Here is a 6,514-nt window from a genome sequence, read left to right as displayed (position 1 = left end):
AGACATAGATGGAAAGCTCAAAGAAAATGAAGAAAGTGAGAAGATATATGCTATACAAGGGGCATAGAGTGGAAACAACTTTCATATTTCTAATCAATGACCTTGGTTCTCAAATTCATAACATAAAGCCAACAAATTCAAGATGAAAAGTTCAAGAGCAAACAATGAAAAGTGATCATCAGATATCGAGAGTACGAATCCATAGATGGAGGATGTCAAAGAACAAGTTTCGCTCTATGAAAGTCAAAAGCACGTATTAGAATCTTGAAAGAAGAAGATCCATTATCTCTTACCTGGAAATGCCGTCAAACTCCGCGAAAAAAAAAAACAAAAGAGAAAAATAATAATAAATAAATAATCAGTACCAGAGGGACTCTAGTAACCTGGATCGATTCCCAATTTGAACATCAGAAGGCCTCCTTTGGCCGAATAAATCCCAAAATCAGAACCCAACGTCAAAAGAATACCGATTGCAAACCCTTCGAGCCTGAGTAAAATTTTCTTGAAAACCCATCAAACTCGGGGCATTCGCCCCCGAACTACGCGAGACCTGATCCCTACACTGGGGTACGTAGGCAGCTCGGTTAAACCGAATTCGGTCGATTCAAAAAAAAGAAAAGAAAAAGAAAAATCAATCGTTCCAAAAAAAAAAAAAGAGGGACAAGTTCCAAAAGAAGAGAAGTTAATTATTCCAGAAAGAAAAGAAAAAAGAAAAATCAATTAACCTTCAAACAATTTATCTTCAAACTAGGGGCATTCGCCTTGACCTACACACGACCTGATTCCTACCTTGGGATATGTAGGCAACCTGTTCACAGGTTCGGTCGAAATCTTTGTTGAGCCTTAAGCCATTCTTTGAAAAACCCTATCCTACCTATAAAGTCCTTCCGGTGTTCAGAACTAATGAGCTAGATCCCGAGACACAATAAAAAAAAATGATGAATAAGAAAAAGAACGGAGTTTGAAGATCTGCTAGACTGAAAACCTGAAAGGGCGGTCTAGGCAAAATTTAAGATCATTCCCCTGCTAAGTTGAAAACCCAAAAGGGAGGCTTAGGCAAAAGCTAAGGGGATAGCCTGCTGGATCGAAAACCTAGAAAGGTGGTTCAGGCAAAAGTTAAGGTTAGCGCGGTCCGCCAAGTTAAAAACCCCGAAGAGGTGACTTGGTCACGGTAAGAGAATCATTACAAGAAGGCTACAGCCGGTATCAAGACTGAAGATCAACTGAAGTTCAAGCAAATTCAAGTGATATCCTCAAAACTGGGGGCATTGAAGCTAAGCAATCTTAGGGGTCGTAATTAAATTCTTGAGGCATTACTGTTTCAAGGAAGAAGTCCAGTGTTTATTATTTCAAAAAAAAAAAAAACATTCCTTGAAAGGATAGACTTACCAAATAAAATATTAACTAAGTCAGAAGTATTACTGTGTCTGTCAGTGTAGTCAGTCAATCTTTGTCATTCTATGTTCACTCCTTCAGAGCTGCTCAATCTTTTGAGTAGTGCATTTTATCTAAGTTTTCTCTTTAGAAAGAGTCAATCGTCGTCCTGGTGTCCAAATGATGCAACTGTCTCGGTGAAGAAGGCCCAGCCTCGTCAGCTCCCTGCAATCGTATGAAGGAGTTCGAGAATCTAGTCAAACAGCTACATTTCAAAGAAGATCAACTCAGAAGAGTTCAGAAGTAGAAACATCAGAAAGCCCAACTTTCGTAAAAAGATCATACCCCAGGAAGGCACCTTAAGCTTGGAAGAGCCCCAGATGCAATGGTGGTTGAGCCAATTTCTCAGAAAGATGAACCATTAAAATTCGGAATCTCCTTCCAGTTGTTAAATACTATCCTGGTCAAGAAATGTTTATCTAAACACCGGTCAAGAGGCAAATCCCACTTTTCCATGATTATATCCAAGAGAGCCATTGTTCTAAATTACCAATCTCAACTGTCTTGTTCAAGGTTTCAGTTATCAAAATCCCCAGAAGACAAGACCAACAGTCTCATTGAGAAAAATCTTGTTGAAGTTTCATAAAAGTGTTCCTAATCCATTCTTGTTACTAATGGTTCTTCGTTCATAAGGTTGGTCGTCTCATCATTCGTCAAAGTCTTGGTTTCCAATATCTTTACTGGGCACGATCTATAATGTCCCCGATTTCATTGAGTTCAAAAAAAAAAAAATCTAAAATTCATCAAATCCAATTCTACGTCAAATTCAAATTCATGAAAACCTCTAAATTCTTCGAGCCCATTTGTGAACGGTGCCTCTTTTCTCGAGGCCATTTGTGAATGGTCTCATCTTCTCCATGAGCCCGTTTGCGGACGGTGCCACATTTCCCAAAAATACAAAAAAAATAAATAAAAATAATAAAAATTCATCAAATCAAATCCCAATTCAAAAAAAAAAAAAACAAATCCAATCTTACGTCAAATTCAAATCCTACGAAAAATCTCATGTCCTCTTTGAGCCCGTTTGTGAACGGCGCCTCTTTTCTCGAGGCCATTTGTGAATGGTCTCGTCTTCTCCGTGAGCCCGTTTGCGGACGGTACCTCATCTCCCAAAAATAAAAAATTTATCAAATCCAAATCCTTAACTAAAAAAAAAATCCAATCCTACGAAAAATCTCATGTCCTCTTTGAGTCCGTTTGTGAACGGTGCCTCTTTTCTCGAGGCCATTTGTGAATGGTCTCGTCTTCTCCTTGAGCCCGTTTGCGGACGGTACCTCATTTCCCAAAAATAAAAAATTTATCAAATCCAAATCCTTAATTCAAAAAAAAAAAATCCAATCCTACGAAAAATCTCATGTCCTCTTTGAGTCCGTTTGTGAACGGTGCCTCTTTTCTCGAGGCCATTTGTGAATGGTCTCGTCTTCTCCTTGAGCCCGTTTGCGGACGGTACCTCATTTCCCAAAAATAAAAAATTTATCAAATCCAAATCCTTAATTCAAAAAAAAAAAATCCAATCCTACGAAAAATCTCATGTCCTCTTTGAGCCTGTTTGTGAACGGTGCCTCTTTTCTCGAGGTCATTTGTGAATGGTCTCGTCTTCTCATTGAGCCTGTTTACGGACGGTACCTCATTTCCCAAAAATAAAAAATTTAGCAAATCCAAATCCTTACTTAAAAAAATAAAATCCAATCCTACGAAAAATCTCATGTCCTCTTTGAGCCCGTTTGTGAACGGTGCCTCTTTTCTCGAGGCCATTTGTGAATGGTCTCGTCTTCTCCTTGAGCTCGTTTACGGACGGTACCTCATTTCCCAAAAATAAAAAATTTAGCAAATCCAAATCCTTACTTCAAAAAAAAAAAAAAATCCAATCCTACGAAAAATCTCATGTCCTCTTTGAGTCCGTTTGTGAACGGTGCCTCTTTTCTCGAGGCCATTTGTGAATGGTCTCGTCTTCTCCTTGAGCCCGTTTGCGGACGGTACCTCATTTCCCAAAAATAAAAAATTTATCAAATCCAAATCCTTAATTCAAAAAAAAAAATCCAATCCTACGAAAAATCTCATGTCCTCTTTGAGCCTGTTTGTGAACGGTGCCTCTTTTCTCGAGGCCATTTGTGAATGGTCTCGTCTTCTCATTGAGCCTGTTTACGGACGGTACCTCATTTCCCAAAAATAAAAAATTTAGCAAATCCAAATCCTTACTTAAAAAAAAAAATCCAATCCTACGAAAAATCTCATGTCCTCTTTGAGCCCGTTTGTGAACGGTGCCTCTTTTCTCGAGGCCATTTGTGAATGGTCTCGTCTTCTCCTTGAGCTCGTTTACGGACGGTACCTCATTTCCCAAAAATAAAAAATTTAGCAAATCCAAATCCTTACTTCAAAAAAAAAAAATCCAATCCTACAAAAAATCTCATGTCCTCTTTGAGCCCTTTTGTGAAAGGTGCCCCATTTCTCGAGTCCATTTGTGAATGGTCTCGTCTTCTCCTTGAGCCCGTTTACGGACGGTACCTCATTTCCCAAAAATAAAAAATTTATCAAATCCAAATCCTTAATTCAAAAAAATCCAATCCTACGACAAATTCAAGTTCATAAAAATTCTCTTGTTTCTTTGAGCCCGTTTGTGAACGGTGCCTCTTTTCTCGAGTCCATTTGTAAATGGTCTCGTCTTCTCCTTGAACCCGTTTGTGAACGGTGTCTCCTTTTTCCGAGTCCATTTGTGAATGGTCTCATGTTCTCCTTGAGCCCGTTTGTGAACGGCGCCTCATTTCTCGAGTTCATTTGTGAATGGTCTCGTCTTCTCCTTGAACCCGTTTGTAAACGGTGTCCCATTTTCTGAGTCCATTTGTGAATGGTCTCGTGTTCTCCTTGAGCCCGTTTGTGAACGGTGCCTCATTTCTCGAGTCCATTTGTGAATGGTCTCGTGTTCTCCTTGAGCCCGTTTGTGAACGGCGCCTCATTTCTCGAGTTCATTTGTGAATGGTCTCGTCTTCTCCTTGAACCCGTTTGTAAACGGTGTCCCATTTTCTGAGTCCATTTGTGAATGGTCTCGTGTTCTCCTTGAGCCCGTTTGTGAACGGCGCCTCATTTCTCGAGTTCATTTGTGAATGGTCTCGTGTTCTCCTTGAGCCCGTTTGTGAACGGCGCCTCATTTCTCGAGTTCATTTGTGAATGGTTTCGTCTTCTCCTTGAACCCGTTTGTGAACGGTGTCTCGTTTTCTGAGTCCATTTGGGAATGGTCTCATGTCCTCCTTGAGCCCGTTTGTGAACGGTGCCTCATTTCTCTAGTCCATTTGTGAATGGTCTCTTATCCTCCTTGAGACCGTTTGTGAACGATACCTCATTGTCCGAATCCATTTGTGAATGGCCTCCTATCCTCTTTGAGCCCGTTTCTGAACGGTATCTCATTTTCTGAATCCATTTGTGAATGGTCTCATCTTCTCTTATTGCCCGTTTGTGAGCGGCACCGCAGCGGGATTTTTTTTTGCATTCCAAATTCCAGGATTTCATCTAGGGTATTGCATTATGTGAAGGTTGCATTATGTTAAGGTACATTGTGTCTAGAGAGTTCTTTGTCGATTAAAGCTACGCAAAATGGTTTTGTCATTTTTTGCTATGGTATTCAATGACTACGCCATCTCTACCAAAGAGGGGCATCTGTAGACACCCCATTTTGTTTTGTTTTAATCAACAAAGAAATTAGTGTGTTAAATCCATGTGAGAACCCCCTCTATCATTGATTTATATGTTTTAGGTCATTAATATCTTGATCTGACTTTACGAATCATCAATCAGGACAAAATAAGCTAGGGTCACTTCATAGCCCGGACCCTGATTCCATTCCGAGACCCGATTTCCGTAAATCGTTAGATCAATGGCAGATCTTGACCTGGGTCTAACCATCCAAAACCACCTAACCTCTCCTCTCATCCTAACCATCCAAACCTCACCTAACCTCACATAACCTCTCCTCTCATCCTAACCATCCAAACCTCACCTAACCTCACCTAACCTCACCTAACCTTACCTAACCCCACCTAACCTTACCTAACCTCATCCTCTCATCCTAACCATCCAAAACCACCTAACCTCACCTAACCTCCTATCCCATTCTCCTATAAATACCCTCTCATCCCACCATCCAAGAAAAGAAAAAAGAACCCCTCTCTTAGAAAATTCATCCCTCTCCCTCATCTCTTCAAGGGTTCGGCCATCCTTGCCGGATCGGGTGATTTTATACGTTGGGTGATATATATCAAAAGCAGTCATTATCAAGCAAGGAATCATCTTCAAGGAATTAACATCAAAGAAAAATCAAACACAAAGTGGGTTTCCAAAGAGGTAGGCATTTATTTCAATTCTATGTAGGGTCTGTTTTCATGCATATCTTTTACTTTAAAAGAAAAACCATGTTAGGAAGCATGTAGGGTCCGTTTTCCCCCTGGTTAGCCTCTGGTTAGACCCTGGTTGCACCCAGGTTCGCTGCTGGTTGCACCCAGGTTCGATGCTGGTTGCACCCTGGTTCCCTACTGATTCGCACCCTGGTTCCCTACTGATTCGCACCCTGGTTCCCCTGCTGGTTACACCCTGGTTCCCTACTGGTTGCACCCTGGTTCCCTGCTGGTTGCACCCTGGTTCCCTACTGGTTCGCACCCTGGTTCGATATTGGTTCGCACCCTGGTTCCCTGCTGGTTCGCACTCTGGTTAGACCCTGGTTGCACCCAGGTTCGCTGCTGGTTGCACCCAGGTTCCCTCCTGGTTGCACCCTGGTTCCCCTGCTGGTTCGCACCCTGGTTCCCTGCTGGTTCGCACCCAGGTTCGCTGCTGGTTGCACCCAGGTTCCCTGCTGGTTGCACCCTGGTTCCCCTGCTGGTTCGCACGCTGGTTCCCTGCTGGTTCGCACCCTGGTGCACCCTGGTCCGCACCCTGGTTTGTACCCTGCTTCCTCCTAGTTAGACCATGGCTAGTCTCGGGTTTGCTCCTAACTTAGACCCGACTCACTTGACCCTAACCATTAACCCAATCCAACCAAGTAATATCCCAACACAATCCGAGTCGCATGTCTGAATCCATTTGGCCGAATCTC

This window comes from Tasmannia lanceolata, unplaced genomic scaffold (assembly GCF_043159265.1).
Source record: "Tasmannia lanceolata isolate RefF3 unplaced genomic scaffold, GAP_Taslan_0.1 ptg000013l, whole genome shotgun sequence".
NCBI lineage: Eukaryota > Viridiplantae > Streptophyta > Magnoliopsida > Canellales > Winteraceae > Tasmannia > Tasmannia lanceolata.
This window is presented reverse-complemented; position numbering follows the sequence as displayed.